The sequence below is a fragment of the Falco biarmicus genome, chromosome 5 (genome assembly GCF_023638135.1).
Source record: "Falco biarmicus isolate bFalBia1 chromosome 5, bFalBia1.pri, whole genome shotgun sequence".
In the NCBI taxonomy this organism is placed as follows: Eukaryota; Metazoa; Chordata; class Aves; order Falconiformes; family Falconidae; genus Falco; species Falco biarmicus.
The window spans coordinates 49201807-49218483 of NC_079292.1; positions in this window are offsets into that span (position 1 = coordinate 49201807).

A 16677-nucleotide genomic window follows, 5' to 3' on the forward strand; every position below is an offset into this window, starting at 1 on the left:
ATTCTATTCTACAGTGACAAGCAGCAAATACCACTTGCACATCTTCAGTGTAAAAGGTTTGGTGAAAGACTTCAGCTAAAAAGATCCCCGTCAAACACAACAAATCCTTCCACTTACACAACCTGGTATTTCTTGAATATCAAAGTTCCCTTTTATCTAACTGAACATATATGTTCATTTAAAATGTAAATGCATCTTACTTGCTAAATTTCTGTTGGGCCAGGCAATGGAAACTGTTCACAGAGAACACATTCTTCACCCTCACTGCCACTTTCCAGAAGACAACACATGGGGAAAAAGAACAGCAGATTTTTACGCCACAATCTCAGACAGGCTAAAATCAAAGTTGATGAAGTACAGAAGGCTACAAAGACTGTGTTTTTATGACTGTACCTTTACCAAATTGCCAGTCTTACTTAAAATCTAGATAGGTGAAAAAAAAAACAAATCAAGCATAACAGCCTGACTCTTAGCTTCTGCTTAAAATAATTTTTGTTTTCAGACACTTACACAGAACAGACTGTAAAAAACCAGCTATCTTCATTTTAGCATTTCCTTCTGAAGACATGAGTTGCTCTTAGATGCATGCTTTTACAGCTGAGAAAATATTTTTCTTCCACTCTCCAGTTCTTTCTAATAGGAACTGAAAGGTCAATGGTTTTAAAAACACCTTCTGAGCTACAGACTTCATTTCAGGTCTAAAATCTCAACCAGCGGGACTGTGTTTATTGGTCAAAGGAACGATGTGCAATACATCCTTAAATACACAGAATCTGCAATGCTTTATTCTGTAGCCATTTTGTCTTACCTTTGGGACTCAATTTCGCTGTTCTGTCAATCCATGTGTAAATAACCAGCTTTATATTGTTTTGTCAATGAAATGAAAATTAATATTGAGGAGGAAAAACATTACTTGTTCTATCTGGCTGACATTTTCTTTGAAATCTCTGTCTCTGTCAATATGTTGCGCTGATAGCAGAAACTGCCTCTAGAAGTTTATGATCTCTTAGGGTACATATGCATTGCTTTCTAAATACCAGCCAGAGCGTGCACCCACCATTGCTTTACATGCATCTGCATTGCTTGGTCATATGCCTGTGTTGAGGCACAAGCTTTAGGGGCACACTTCAAAAAATGATCGTGATTTTGTGTTGGGTTTAAATGTCGACACACTTGTGTCCCTGATATACAGAGAGGTTGAACATTGCCTAATCTACAGCCATTTAGCCTGCAATGTCAACACACCTTTGTGGAGCTCTCACAGATACGGCCAGTGCCATGCAGACAAGCTTATTCCTAAGAGTCCTAATATTGCAGTGTAAATTTATCTCCATACACTTCCAAAAAGAACTAGCTAGTCAAGTTCACATGGCTAACATAGGTGTGGGTAATGCCTCATTCCAGTTCAAGTAAAGTATTTTCCCAGTGTGAAGCAGGTAAGCAGAAGTTCTCTGAACTGGCTGTAACCGTGCAGTTAACCCAACAGTATTACACATATTAAGGAAACAGTAAAGAATTGATCTTGAGAAACCATTTAAAAAAACCCAAATAAAAAATAATTAAAAAAAACCACACACAAAACCCCGAAAAACAGTCTATTGCAATGTTTTATGGTATTCTAATTAACATATTAGGTTCCTACAGAACAGGGTCATTTTCATACACAGATGTGTTTAATTACCTATAAAATGTATGTATGAATGTCAGCCTCCACTGGTTACTTCACACCCTGATTGTGAATTTCCTTCCTCTCCAGCAAATGGAGGGGTAAGCAAACAATCCCTAGGTTTGAATGAGTGACTTGCCTACCAAGGGCAAGAAAATAGATAAAGAGCTTTCAAAGGGTCACAGAATATAATGCAATGGAAGGAACTATGCTGCCAAAGAACTTCTGGGAACTGAGCAGGGGATGGAGCTGGGAAGATGGAGGTGAGGTGAGGCAGGTACAGGATATGGAGAGACACGGTGAAGAAAGAGAGGAAGAAAGTAGGGCTGAGAGCAGAGAGAGGTTATTCTTGTTCTCTCCTGTCTCACTGAAAGGCAGAGGGAGAGCAGCAAAACCTCAGAAGTCTTAGACTCCAGCTGCATTTATTTTTATGCTCAAGATATTCTAGCCTTTTTTTCCATTCACACCTCACCCCTCATGCCAACACCAGATCTTCATGCTCCCAGTAAAGTACATGTGCTCTGGGGAAAATAAAGTATTCACGGGTTGAGGGGGAAGTGAAAGAGAGTGGGGGACAGCAGTAAAACTCTTTCACAGTTGTTGCAGTAGGCTGAATCAACCTCTGAGCTCCTGTGCAGATGTCAAGCACCATGCCATGGTGATGGATTTGCTGGCCATACCACACCCGTTTCAGGGAAGACACGTATCAGTGAGAGAGGGCAACCCTTGCTAATTGTGATGGGTATGGTGCACCCCAAATTATACAAAGGAATGTGAGTGTTCAGCTATCTGACCCCCAAGCATACTCTATGGTGTGTACCTGCAATTTGAAGACTGTTTTGCAAGCTACTCTCAGATCAAGGACAGTGAGGAAAGGGTATGTTGCCAAAAACAAGACAGAAATTTCTGTGGTAGATAAAAATCTACTATCATACCCCAGAAGTCAAGAAATACTGAATGGAATATAATGCCTCTAAACCCTGCCTTGGAAGAAACCTCCAAAACCACAGACCAGAGCTCCACCCCTTGTATAGTGGTCAGCTGTACTAATTTAATGCAGACCTTACCCAGCTGTGGGAATCTAGCCAGGGGAGTTCACAGTTTCTGTGTATGTATTTTTTTGTGTGTGTGCAGTTTCTCTGAACTTTAGTCCTTGTTCCACGATACTAATCAGACTGAGTCTCATGGAACTCGCTGTGATGCTCAGGTGCAGACCTGCTTCATGCGAATAGACCTCCTGAAGCTTGTTGCCAAATTCCATTCTTTAGAGGTTTGGAAGAGGTGCTTAGCCTGCAGAGTGCCTGTGCTACCTGCTCTTCTACTTTTCTCTGCCTGAGCCTTAACTTCTCTTCCTCTGCAGTTCAGTATCACGCAACAGCACTGCCAAACATACAGTCTAAGCCTCTGCTCGTCTTTCAAGCAGTCTTGCAACTTTGCCATCCAAGTAGCTGCCAAGCATATGCCTGTGTTAGGGAAAAGAAACTGATTTTCAAGAAGTGAATGTGCATTGACTTTGATTTTAGCAAAAGATAGCTAACACCAGAACAACTAAGAGCCTTGAAAAAACTCTGTAATGGAAAAAAAACTAAGCATCACAGACTGTGCCTAGTCCTATGCCCATACTGTAAGTCTCTGTTTCCTAGGGAAAACTAACAAACAAACAAACAACCCCATTAGTAAGGACAATATTCTGGTGCAAGTTCACAAGGCCAAGCATGCTCACCACAATCTCAATTTTATTCATTATACATATAGAATATCAGTTGTGATCCCTTTATATCATGAGTGGTTGTTAATGCAAAAATAATAATCTGTTCTCTGCCACTGAGTCTACTACCTTTCACAATTCATATTAATTATGTCTGCGAGAACAGTTTCTTCACTCTTATCTGGTTGAATTTAAAAATTATGTTTGTATGAGTTTCTGTAATTATTTCAAGAGCAATGTATATGAGATTTGGCATTCTCATTTATTAAAAAGGGAAGCTAACCCAAAATTCAGGCACTAAAATAGAAAAATCATAGGTGGTAAAAGGGTATGTGCCCAGGATTTGAAAAAGAAAGGAAGCCAGGAGGGAGAGAATCTTACTTCTCTGAAGGAGAAAATTCAAGCACTTCTCTCAGCAACTGAATCAGGCAAAATTTTTAGGAGCAAATCCAGACCTAGACCACCCTAACATCAAATAATTGATTGAAACTTTAATTAACGTGCTACAAAGGGGTACATTTTAAATACAGGAAGATAGCTGTACTGCCCCCCTGAATGAAAAGCATATATGTCCTTTGTATGCAGAGCCTAAGTACTTGAGTGACAAATGAAAGGTGTCAGATTTGCAAAAGTTCTCCTTCTTTGCCAAATACTTACTATTGGGGAAAGAACCTGGAAAGTCCATTAGGAATAAAGAAATAAATAAAAATATAAACTAATTTAACAAACCAAACCAAACAAATAGTGATTCCCATCTTTTCTGTAGCCAAGCCCTATCTGAGGAAATTGCCTGTGCTTCATTGGAATAATTTCCTTAACTCTGTCCCTTAATAATTTGTGCACTATTCTACTCTTATAACACAGATTTGGCCACCTGCAGAGAACACCTGCATTGTTTGATTTAGTGGCTCCAGAGTGGGACACCAAGTGAGGTGTCTGATGCCTTCCATGCTGCAGGTTCTTAGTGCCATGGAACATAACCAAAACAGCTGCAGCTCACTCCAGCTGGTTACTATGACATAGTGAGTATGTCATCAAGTCTTCAGACCTGCCTCATCCTGTTTGCTGGGTTGGATGATATTTCCACTCATTCTGAATCCACAGTCTGAAAACCTATGTTCTGCCCCGAGTTCCTCAATTGACCAAGCCTTATACCACCCTTACAGCTTGAGGGTGTTATCAGGGGTAATACAGTTGATATGCTTCCCACTTCAGAAAATAGTTCAGAGGTTAGCACTAATAATGCCAAGGTTACGTCCTTGAGTCATGTACGGACCAATTTGCTGCTTTTTTCCAGGACTCCTGTCTGGACATGTAGCAAAGCCCTGAAAGTGGACAGAGCCCAGTCTCTTCAGGGGTAATTTTTGCCAGTTCCTCTTTGCTAGGAAGTCAGTGTTCTTACAAAAGCTCTGTTAGTGAACCACAAAAGTAAAACCAGTGCTGGTTTTGAGGGAAAGATTGCTGTTACATTTTGTAGACAGTTCAGTGCAGCAGTTGTGTGTTTGACATCATTTGAGAACATCTGCTAGAACTGTTGCAAAAGGAACAAATAATTTGGAAATAATTTCTTGGTTTGGTGGACTGAACTGTGCTGGGAGGACATCAGCTGTCTGAAGGAGTTGAGCTATGTTACCCTTGCGCCATTCTCAGTAAATCCTGTTAATCTAGGCTTTTTGCAGTGATGTAGCTATTTCTGCTGCTAGGTTCTGCAGCTGGGAGGGTACGGGCTGTCTCCACAGCACAGTCCATTGATTGGTACATATGTTCCTTCAGCCACAGGACCAACAACCTGACTCAGCTTGGGAAACCCATGAGAATCTCAACTGTTCAACAGTGTATAATTACCTTAAGTTACAGGAAGTTGGTGTTAAATGTCTAGTTTCTATTAAAGATCTCATCTGGAAGGAAATCCGCGCAGACATTCTGCAAAAAGGCTGAAGCTGTCAGTGTTCAAGAAGGAGAGAAGTAATGGCATCAAATTAAATTAAACTGATCATTATGAGTATTAAGCTATTTTTATGTGTGTAAAAGACTTTTTCTTGACATATTGAAGATGAAGTGACAATGCAGTTTGGAAAAAGTTGTATTTTCTTAGTCAATATGTCTCTTCCAGCAAGCACCTTTGATACCTCACTCAAAACTGATCACAGGTAGAAGAGCATTAGTAGCTGAATGGGCTGTTACAGAAATCTTTCTTCTGATTTGGGAAGGTCCCTGAAGCGCTGCTATCTGACGAGGAAGTAAAGAATGACTACAGAACCTACTAGAGTTAACATGATAAGCCAGAGAGAGCTTTCCAAAAAGTCACCATGGTTAATGACATCACCAGACTACCCCTTTATACATCAAATTTGAGATCACAAACTGTATCTGGAATAAGTTAGGGCTGCCTTGATTAAACAAAGACTATTAAATTTCCTCTTTTTTCTTTTTTTTTTTTTCTTTCTTTTTTTTCCTTTCCTCTATGGAGCTGAGCTCGGTAATCGTCAAGATTCGTAAGGAAAATCTGCAGCTATCTCTAGAAAAGAACGCGTAAGAGAGATTTTGTTTCACCAGTGTGCAGCCTCAGTTAATCATTGAATGGACTGCTACTGCCATCGTGTGTTGATAAATAGTGACACCTGATATTATACCAAAGCCTAACTTCACGGGTAGATGTGACTTGTGTTTATGTTTGGTAAACTTAATCCTATGCACATTTTTTTCCTTTCACCTTTAATGAAATCTAAAGGAATGGGAAAGTCTTTCAAGAGAAAAACAAAGGAACATTGTGGGGATTTTTTTGTTTGCTTTGGGTTTTGTTTGTTTTTTTTTTTTTATCAGCCTAGAAAATAAAAAAGGGGAAAAATTTCCTTTTTGTATAGAATATTGCAAACAAATATTTTGTATGTTAAAAATATTCTAATCTTTTCCTTATTTTTTATTTAAATGAAAAGACTAGAAATGCCATCAGAACAACTTATGTCTCAGAGCATAATACTATACAGATGCTCTAATTATTAAGTACGAAAATTCAGAGTTCTTGATGACATATCTCAGCAAAAGATGGACACAGATTCTGATCTAAATGTGGATCTGCATCAGTTACTATAAAACCATAAGCCTGATCTGACAGTATTAGTGGATGGAGAGTGGGGCTAAAACAATAAATCCCCACTTCTTCTGAGCTACACAAGCCTTGTGAACTTCCACGTAGACAAACACAACCACAAAGAACCTCACCCTTATCTTTGCATGGCGAGAATGAGGACACACCACCTGTTTTCCAATGTGCGTTGTATAACACATCTTCAACCTAGCTGTCTTTTATAAGCTTTTCCTCTCACCATAGCAGACAATATTTATTTATTTATTCTGTACCCCAGGAATCCAAAAAAAGGGATTCTACAAATAGCACCTGCTGTGATGTGAATATAGCATGTCTAAAAAATGAATCTTAAGGCAGGCCTGCTATCCATCCTGCTACTGTTCACAATAAAAGGACAGGAGTTAATGTCAACTGGTCATGTAAAGGACTAGATGCAAGTATTTTGAGTAAGGAAAGCAAGAAAGGCTCTTTGGTGGTGCTGAATTTCTGCATGAGCTTGTGAAAGTTACTTAGTCCCTCTGCACCTTTCTCCATCACATTCACTCATTTTTACAAGGTGGTTTGAGGTAAGCAAAAATTAGGACTGACTAACATAAAGGCTAGGCCTAGTCTGAGGCCTGGGCTTATGTGGGAGGGAGGCACAGATGCACCCTGTTGCCCCAGCTGACGGAAGGTGAGGTCACAAAGGCTGGCACCTTTGTCACAGCCATCACCTCCCTGTCACAAACACCCTGCTGGTTCCAGCAAGTGGGGTGGCAGGGCAGTCTGTCAGTCTGCACCCACCTCACCTCAGGCGAAGACCATCGATGAGCAGGGTGTCAGCATGGAGCAGGCAATTTACAGGTCTCCCTCCCAGCTAAACATGCCTCATGAGGACAGGGATCCTGCCCTCACTACAGAACCAGACCTCAGCAGCAGAGAAGACCACCACTGGCGCAGCCTACCCAGCCATGCCACACAACTAGCTGTGGTCAGTCCCATGCAGCGTGAGGAGGCATGGCAAGGTGAAAGCAGTGGCAACAGGCAAGGGCAGCAGCAGCAGGTGCAGGTTGGCAACGTGTTCCGCTCGGTCCAGGGATACAACAGGTATGGCTGTGCCAGAACACAACATCAGCAATGGCAGCAAAGGGGAAAGCAATGGGGAAGAGAGAAAGACCTTATGGAGCAGAACCCCTGTGCATCTTCCTCAAATGGCTGCAGGAGGCAGGGTGGCCAGCACGGGCCTCCTGTGCGTGGACCACAGTGTGAGCAGCCTGGGGAGGCACACTGCCAGGGCCACGTCTGGAGGAGAGATCAGCAACAACAGCACACTGAGCCCCTCCACCAAGACCAGGCAGGTGGGCAGAGCGGTGGTGGTCATGAGGAGAAGCTGCTCTGGAATGTGAAGAAGCACTGCTTGGTTAGGACCGTCCATGTGCCAGCAGCCATGCTGCGAGAGGCAGGAAAGCACCTCCGTCCCATGTGCATGGCAGGGTACTGCCTGCCAGGGATGTGCACGCCCTACAACACCAGCCAGTACATCATGGACCAGCACGAGTACACATGGAATGATGAAGAAATGGCAGTGACAATGTCTGAAGGAAGCAGTGACTACAACACTGTGGATGAGGACTTGCCTTTCATGGTCCCTCTCCCTTCCACAGCTGAGGATGAAAGCACATCAACAGAAGAGGAAGAGGAGGAAAGCACACAGCCTGCCCACCAAGACTAGAAGTGCCAAGATGATACCTACTGTGAAACGGAGTGATAGCACAAGGAAAGCATCCGACTTGTAAGATCATCAGCTATTAAGAGCAGGCAAGCTCTTGACATTCAGCTCCCCAAATAAATATATATCTGTGCTTCTAATCCTGCTGCCTACTGCCTAGTGATTCACATACCGTGAGATAGGGCTGGCTGGCAGTATAAGAACCAGAAAAACAAAAAGGTTAGCTTTGCATATGCCAAAGTGGTCAAAAACACTACCACAGAGATTTATCTTGAGGCCCTGGGTTCCCCTCAGGTATGCATCCCATTCAGGAAGGCTTTTAAGTACATTACTATACTATAATGAAAACAGGCCCGACTAGGTGATTAAAACAAACAAACAAACAAACAAAAAAACCCCAAACAATCCCAACATACATCTCAGCACACATAAGAAGGGAAGCTTTTTTTTGGACATTAGAAATAAGGAGTACTTGTTAGATAAATATACTTTTTGATATAGACAGACACTACAACCTGCTTATCCATGGCTAAAGTGTGTATTTGCATATGTACACATAAGCAAAAGAAATGCAGCTCAAATATAGGAGAAAAAGAACATTTGGGGCACAACAGCCCAGTCACAGACCATGCACCTTGACCTGTCATTAAAGTCATATCATTTTCCTTTTACCAAAGATCAAGAAGAGAGAGAGGCTTGGTGATATGCCCTAGCTTCAGTTTTTAAGGTGACTGAAACTGTAGCCATAGGAACTATCACAAATATACTAGTATTTCCATGTAAAGATGAAAAAATCATATATGTCTACTAGCCATCATAAAAGAAAAGCAGTCACTAAAAATCCCTGGCTTAAGAGGTTGCTTAGGAGAGAATGATGCTGATGTGAGCTATGGATTTAAAAAGGGCAGAAAGAAAAATGGAGTTAGTGGGAAAGGCTGTGTTCCTGACCTTTAGATTTGTGGACAGACAAAGGTAAAATGAGGTGACATAAGCCTTTTCTAAATTTGGTCTAAGTTGAGCCAAGGTCTAAAATTCAGCTAGTTAAAGTATTCCATTTTTCATGTTTCTAATGAAATAACCCACCGAAAAACAAGAACAGAAACAAAATAAATACTAATTACAATTTTGCTATAGATGTCAATCTGCTTTCTGTGTAAAACAATTATGTATAAGCATATAGTTGTATATATAAATATAAGTATTTAAATCTCTTGAATACCTTATGTAGAATTAAATAGCCATGCAGATTTATAGATCTATTTTTCCCCTTTGGGATCTTTTCTAAAACTAATTGTTTAAAAATCCCAGATGCTCTTACTGAAGTTTACCTTTAAATCTCATCATGCTTTTCCTTCTTCACACTCTGTCACTGCTAGTTAACAGAAACCTTCTTAAAACATTAGAACTTGAACATTATGCATAATGCAAATCTCTTATTCGACAGAAATCCTCATTTTTAGCTCCCGTATCTTGACTTAGCTCATGAGATGATATCATGGACTGTAATGGGATAGGGTGGTGTAGAGAAAGAGACAGTAAAGCAAGAAGGAAAGGTTTGATATGCCATAAACTAACTAGCAGAAACTGCTACCTCATATTAGACTTCTCAAGCCCTTACTTAATTGAAAACCACATTACTAAATTTATTCCTAAATCAGTGTAATTTTCAGTCTTTTTAGTGCCTGTAAAAATGATTTGAAACTTTGCTAATCATGAAGAAAAAATTATGTGTAAGGTTTATAGCCTCATTATAGTATCCCCTTTTGGTATATTTCTGCCTTTGAAAGGCAATAAAAGATTGAGAAACCTTTTAAGCTTATCAAAAGGACCTAGATAGACTGGAGCATTGGGCAATCATTAATGGAATGAAATTTAACAAGTCCAAATGCCAGATTCTGTACCTAGGACAGTTAATGCCAGGCACTAACATAAATCGGGAGAGGAGAGGCTGGAGAGCAGCCCTGCAGAAAGGGTTCTGGGGGTGCTGGTTGACAGCACACTCAGCATGAGCCACCAGCGTGCCCTGGCAGCCCACAGCGCAAACCGCATCGTGGGGTGCATCAAACACAGCGTGACCAGCCGGCCAAAAGGGGTGATTGTCCCACTGTGCCCAGCACTGGTGTGACCTCACCTGCAGTACCGTGTGCAGTTCTGGGGCCACAGTTTCAGAGGAAAGTGAAAGTCCTTGAATGTGTTCAGAGGAGGGCAACAAAGCTGGGGAAAGGGCTGGAAGGAATGTCCTCTGAGGAGCAGCTAAGGACTTTGGGCTTGTCTAGCTTGGGGAAAAGGAGGCAGAGGGGTGACCTCACTGCTCTCTGCAGCCTCCTGAGGAGAGGAAGTGGAGGGGATTACTGATCTGTTCGCCCTGGTATCCAGTGATAGGACTTGTGGAAATGATTCAAATCTGTACCAAGGAGGCTCAGACTGGATATTAGGAAGTATTTCTTTACAGAGAGGGTGGTGAAATACTGCAACAGGCTTCCTAGAGAGATGGTTGATGTCCCAAGCCTGTCAGTGTTTAAAAGGCATTTGGACAATGCCCTTAACAACATGCTGTAACTATTGGTCAGTCCTGAACTGGTCAGGCAGTTGGATTAGATGATCATTGTAGGCCCCTTCCAACTGCAAATATACTATAAGGTTAGAAGGTTAACAAGAACTGCAGTGTCACAAGAGCAATTTTGGGGTTTAATTCATGTGAATGGGAGGAAAATCATGCGGAAAATTTTGGATTTTAATTCATGTGGATGGGAGGAAGAAAAAACATTAACAAGTGGAAGATGTTCTTACAACAGTAAAATAAAAAGCCTGGGCAAGTTCTGCTAAAGGGATTATCTATAATGGTGTCCCAAGAGGGTATGAGCCAGGCATAGGGAACTCATTGAAAACCAGAACGATTGATACAGAAAATATTAGCTTCTCCCCACCCCCGTTTTTTGGTGGTTTGGTAGGGTTTTTTTGTTTTGGGGGGTTTGTGTTTGTTTGTTTGTTTGTTTGTTTGTTTGTTTGTTTGTTTGTGGGTTTTTTTTTATAATGTGGGCTGATATAGCAAAATAGTTTGCTCTAAAGTGCCCTTGCAGGTAAGAGGCCAAAGCAACACTATAGCAACATTTTGAAATGATCTTATTTATCAAAATACATTTTATATTTAAGATAAGGTCTCCAGGCAACCTGTATATAATAATTTCAAGCTGGCACGTAAATACTTTCAAATAGGTAGCACATCAACAGAATGAGAATATGAATTATTTGTGTATAAGGATAACATTTCTTAAGGCCCCGGAAAAACATTTTTAATGCCTCCCAAAATGCACACTTCCTAAAGCACGAATTTATTGTGAACTGTGTCTGAATAAGTATTACTGATGACATCTGAAGGCACATAAAGATCAGCTTGGCGTTGACATTTAGATTTAAAAGCTCATTACATAAATATCTAAATCACTAATATTTTTACTGTACATAATTAAATATATACTCAATTTGGTAAATGAGGCCAACATGGTATTGCTATGAATGCCATTAATGGAACTCCACAGACCTACCAGTATCTCTTTATTGTAAAGCAGAAGGGCTATTTTTAGTAGTTCTTATTTCCTAACATTGGTGCTGGAAAACAAAGTCCTATTCTTTATTTACTGATTGTGACATTAACAGAACTAGTTATGACCTGCTGCTGCTTCTGCCCGGGAGTATATAATGCAAGCAGCACAGCAAGCTGGCCTCTCTTCCTTTCCATGGTCTCATGTGCCAGATACAAGAGATCAGACTGGTCAGTATTTTGGTTTTGGTATTACATGCAAACAGTGACCAAAAACAAGCTGTGAACAACTTTGCAGCCACTAGTTCAGCAAATTACCTCAAGAGATGAGATCTGGATTTCTATCTGTGCTCCAGTGTGCAATTTATGGTACTACAAAGTTGAATAGAGTCAAAAGACCAGACTAAGGTCACACCGAAAAATGGACACTCAGGTCTCCTCAATCCTAAGTAGGTATTAAAATTACTGAGCTATTAAATGGTGAGGGAACAGTGTCATCCCCACCTTCAGAGACACTGAGAATCTCTTCTTTGAACCTTTCTAGTGTAACCGTATCAGAAATTGAGTGCACACTGCCTCTAGGACAGTGTTGGTAACTGATGTATTGATATGAAATAGCTATGACCACATAGGTTATTGACAGGTTCAGAGTCATAGTTAGCTAACTCTTGAGTAAGGCTACTACATCACCAGGGATAATTCAGCTAAACACCATGTCTCCTTCACAGATGATTTATCCCACAGCTCTGGTGTCACAGTGACTCCTGAAGACTCCTTGCTGCTGTTGGTTTGATCTTTTGAATACCAACCCCGCTGTGACAAGTGAATGACCCTATGCTGGGTGTAAGGATGGGCAGCTGAAGGACCCTTCAGGTCCTTTGAGAAAACTGCTAGAGAAAATAGAACAGGACTACTGAGAGAGCCTTTTAAAAAGCAGCAGTGGGATGCACCCCATCCTTCTTCCACTTTTATGTTACTCTGATACAAAAAAAGCCATTGAAAGAAAGTAAGACTAAGCTATGGAGACATGCATATAATGGACAGAGCCCAGGGAAGGGCCAGGAAGATGATTAAGGTATTGGAGCATCTGAAAAATTATGAGTGTCTGAGAGAGCTAGGGATGCTTAACTTGGAGAAAAGAAAGTTGAGGGGGATCTTATAAATGTGTATAAATGCCTAATGAGAGCACTAAAGAAGGCACTCAGACTCTTCTCAGTGTTCCCCAGTGAACAGACAAGAAGCAATGAGCACAAATTGAAATGCAAGCAATTCCATTTAAATATGAGAAGTACTGACCACTCAGTGAGGGTGGTCAAACACTGTGACAGATTGCCCAGACTCCAGAGGGGCTGTGGAGTCACTGTCTCTGGATCTTCAGTACCTGACTGGGCATGGTCCTGGGTAACCTGCTCTAGCAGACCTTGTTCTGAGCAGGAGGGTTTGACTCTGCAGTCTCCAAAGGGACCTCCCAGCCTCTAGCCACTGTGTGATTCTGTAAGCACTTAATCTGGGCTGCATTTGTCTCCTTTGGCAACACAAAGTAGTTGTTAATCACTACTCCAATAAACCTGCGATTCTACTAAAAACACAGCCCCACACAATTAATGATTAAGTAATAATGCTTCTTTGCATTTACCTTCCTGGTGATCATGAATGAACCTTATGAAAAGCAATAAAATTCCTGCAGGAACTATTGCTTAACTGGGAGGTGTGACTTCGAATATATATCTGAAATGTAAACATTAAACAGTACTTGTAATTATTTCCAAATTAGGCCACATAAATTTAAGAAATCTCAAGGTTAAGTAAGCTTAATTATTTATTTGTTTATTTGTTTATTTATTTATTTTGCAAATAAGGCATCCACATGATTTACACATTCTATTATGTATTGACATCTTTATAAAAATACAAAAATGTAGCATCTTTCAAAATCCATGAAGTCTAACCTGGGACTGCAAGACATTAGACTGATTATAACTCTGTGCTGACTGCTGTTATTGCTACACCAGCACAGAGGTTTGGGCACCTTACTTTGACAGATGTTTAGAAGATAAGTATACAGTATTGGAAAATTATATACTTGTTTACAAAGACTGCAATTAAATTACCTTCTGATCGCAGCCTTCCCTATTCATAGTAAGCGCTTCCTCTAAAGCCAGCTTTCTCTCAGTCTCCCGTTTCCTATTTAGACCCCTTCCTCTGTCTTCTCCTCTAATATTCCCAGACTGAGCAGCAGAATATTTTCCTTTTTCCCATCTCACTCCCACCATAAGCCTTCATCTACACTAGAAAACTAAACGGCACTGTTGTGCAGCTCTCCACACCATTAACATGGAGCCTTGGCATCATTTTGGCCTGAATGAACTAGTGCTCAGGCAATACCTGGAGTTAGCATGGACTAGAGACCACCCAAAGCCAGCAGTTTGGATGTGGCCATCCTATTTTGGGTGGGAAGGGATCTGAGTTACACAGAAATAAGCTATGCTGGGTCAGTCAGCCTCAAGGCCAAAGCGGCCCATTTTATCTATTAATATAAATACAGCTTCAGCATCTTTGTTCCAATCTGTATATCCTTCCTTTCCTTGTTTGATCCATCTTTTCTCTAAGCTCAAATTAAGTATTTTCTCCTTGGTAGAAGTACGAGGTCACACAGAACAGTAGCAAGCTTCTTACTCCAAGTTTAGGCCCCATCCCCAGCTCAGCTTGCAATAGATCAAAGCTGCCCAAATCCGTTTCAACGCCTTCCAACCCTGCCCTGGAATATGGGCTTGTATATGTGCCCACATGGATTGCATGGGCATGCTCAGAGCAAGCGGAATCCTCAGACAGTCAAACTGCAAAACACTCACAAGTCTCCCACAGTCATAACTAAACTGCACTTTCTTTAAAGATTCATAAATGGAAGAAAAATGTGTGATTTTTTTTTTTTAAATTATTCTTCACAACAGAGGGGCTATGCCCTAAATCAAAAGCCATTCTTCAGTTCAACATCGAGTTCCTGCTCAAAGTACAGGAGGTTGAAAAAAAAAGGACCGTACAGACTTTTAACAAGGACATGACACCTTTTCATAGTCTTGTTCTCAGAAACAGATAAAATAAATTTAACTATAAGTTTCCCAAAAAGGTAAACCTGAAGAAGATATCCAACAGAGAAAATTTCAGTCCCATGGTCAATCAGTTACCAACAGCTGGAGACATGGTATTACAGTGAGAATTACCAATGATAATAGGCAGTGCTTAAAATTACAACTAGTGAACTACAAAGAAAAACTGCAGACGTGAAATAATCTCTCCCTGATGAAATTGCATGTGAATAAAAACATATTCTGAAGAAAATGACAGTATACCAGTCAGAACAGACAACTTTGGTCTGTGCCAAAGTTTTCATATGTAAACCTGCGATGGAAATCATACGACCCAACTTGACGTATCTACAGTGCCAGTTGTCCCCTACAGGGCTTTGGAACAAGATGCAGACAGAAAAGAAAAGAAAAACGAGCTTCAGCCCTGCAAGTGCAAGGTATGTTCTGTAGGTCACACTGAGCTCAGCTCCATGCCTCATCCACAGCATGGCTAGTTTTAGCCACAAGATTTCTGAGGCATTACGCAGTTCAAATCCATGCAAATTTTGGCAGACTAATGCATGCATTATGGAGATACTAGCAGGATACATTAGTGATGTATCCACTGCTGAAGAGGCACATGGAAAATTTCCCTCGTGGGTAAGAACAACCTGTACACACCCAGAGTTGCAACGTTTTCAGTCAGAGGACTGGTGAGGTTGTGATCCTTAGCTGTGACAAATTTTAGATCCCAGTACTGCACCACTTGTCAAAACTGCAGCTTGGATTATCTACTTATCTTTTTCAGTCCTTTTGAATGCGAAAAATCTGATTGGAAATCCTTAAGCAGTTATGGAGCCAGCATGATGACACAAAAGAGGAGGGTGCATCACCAAAATTAAATGTGGCGCAGTTTGGTGGTTTGGGTCTGGTTTGGTCGTTGTGGACTGTTGTGGTTTAACCCCAGTTAAACGCATGCAGCCAGTTGCTCACTCCCCCTCACTCAGAGGGATGGGGAGGAGAATCGGAAAGGAATGTAAAACTCAAGGGTTGATACAAGAACAATTTAATAGGTAAAGCAAAAGCCGTGCACACAAACAAAGCAAAACAAGGAATTCATTCACCGCTTCCCATGGGCAGGCAGGGGTTCAGCCATCCCCAGGGAAGCAGGGCTGCAGCACACGTTTAAGGTTACTCGGGAAGACAAACGCCATAACGCCGGATGTCCCCACCTTTCTTCTTCTTCCCCCAGTTTATATTTATATTGGTGTTTCTTTCTCCGTATATGAGCAAACATTCTCCTTTCCAGCGCCCCAGTGCTGCCGCTGCATTGCAGAAAGCACCGTGACCGATTCCCCGGCGGCGGGCGGCGGGCGGCGGGCGGCGGGCGGCGGCTCGGGGCGCTCCCGGGCGGGCGGGGGCCGCGGGCGGCGCTGCGGAGGCGGTTGCGGGTTGCGGGTTGCGGCTGCCGCTGCTCCCAGCCTGCGCAGCGGGACCGCTGCCTGCCTCGGGTCTTTCCCAGCAGCCGCGCAATTCCGGTGCATTCGACGAGCTGCGAAACAGGGGAGCGGAGGCGCTTCGGCGTGGCCGGTGCAGCAGGCGTTACGGGGACTGCGCTTTCCGCCGGGGCCCAGCGTGCCTTCGCGCCGCGCACAGGCACCGGCACCCGGCCAGCCGAGCTTCTTGCACCAGTGACGGTGCCTGAAAAGACCCGATTCAGCTTCGAGACATCCTTTCAGTTTCCCTAACAAATGACACCTGGGTACTAAGGCACTGCATTATCCAGGCGTTGAAGGGGCAGTCCTCTTAGAACAAGTTCTAAATAGTTTAATAGCCTGAATAGTTTGATGCTTAAGAGACAAAATATTTCAGGAAAGTGTGAATAACGTGCCCACAGCCAT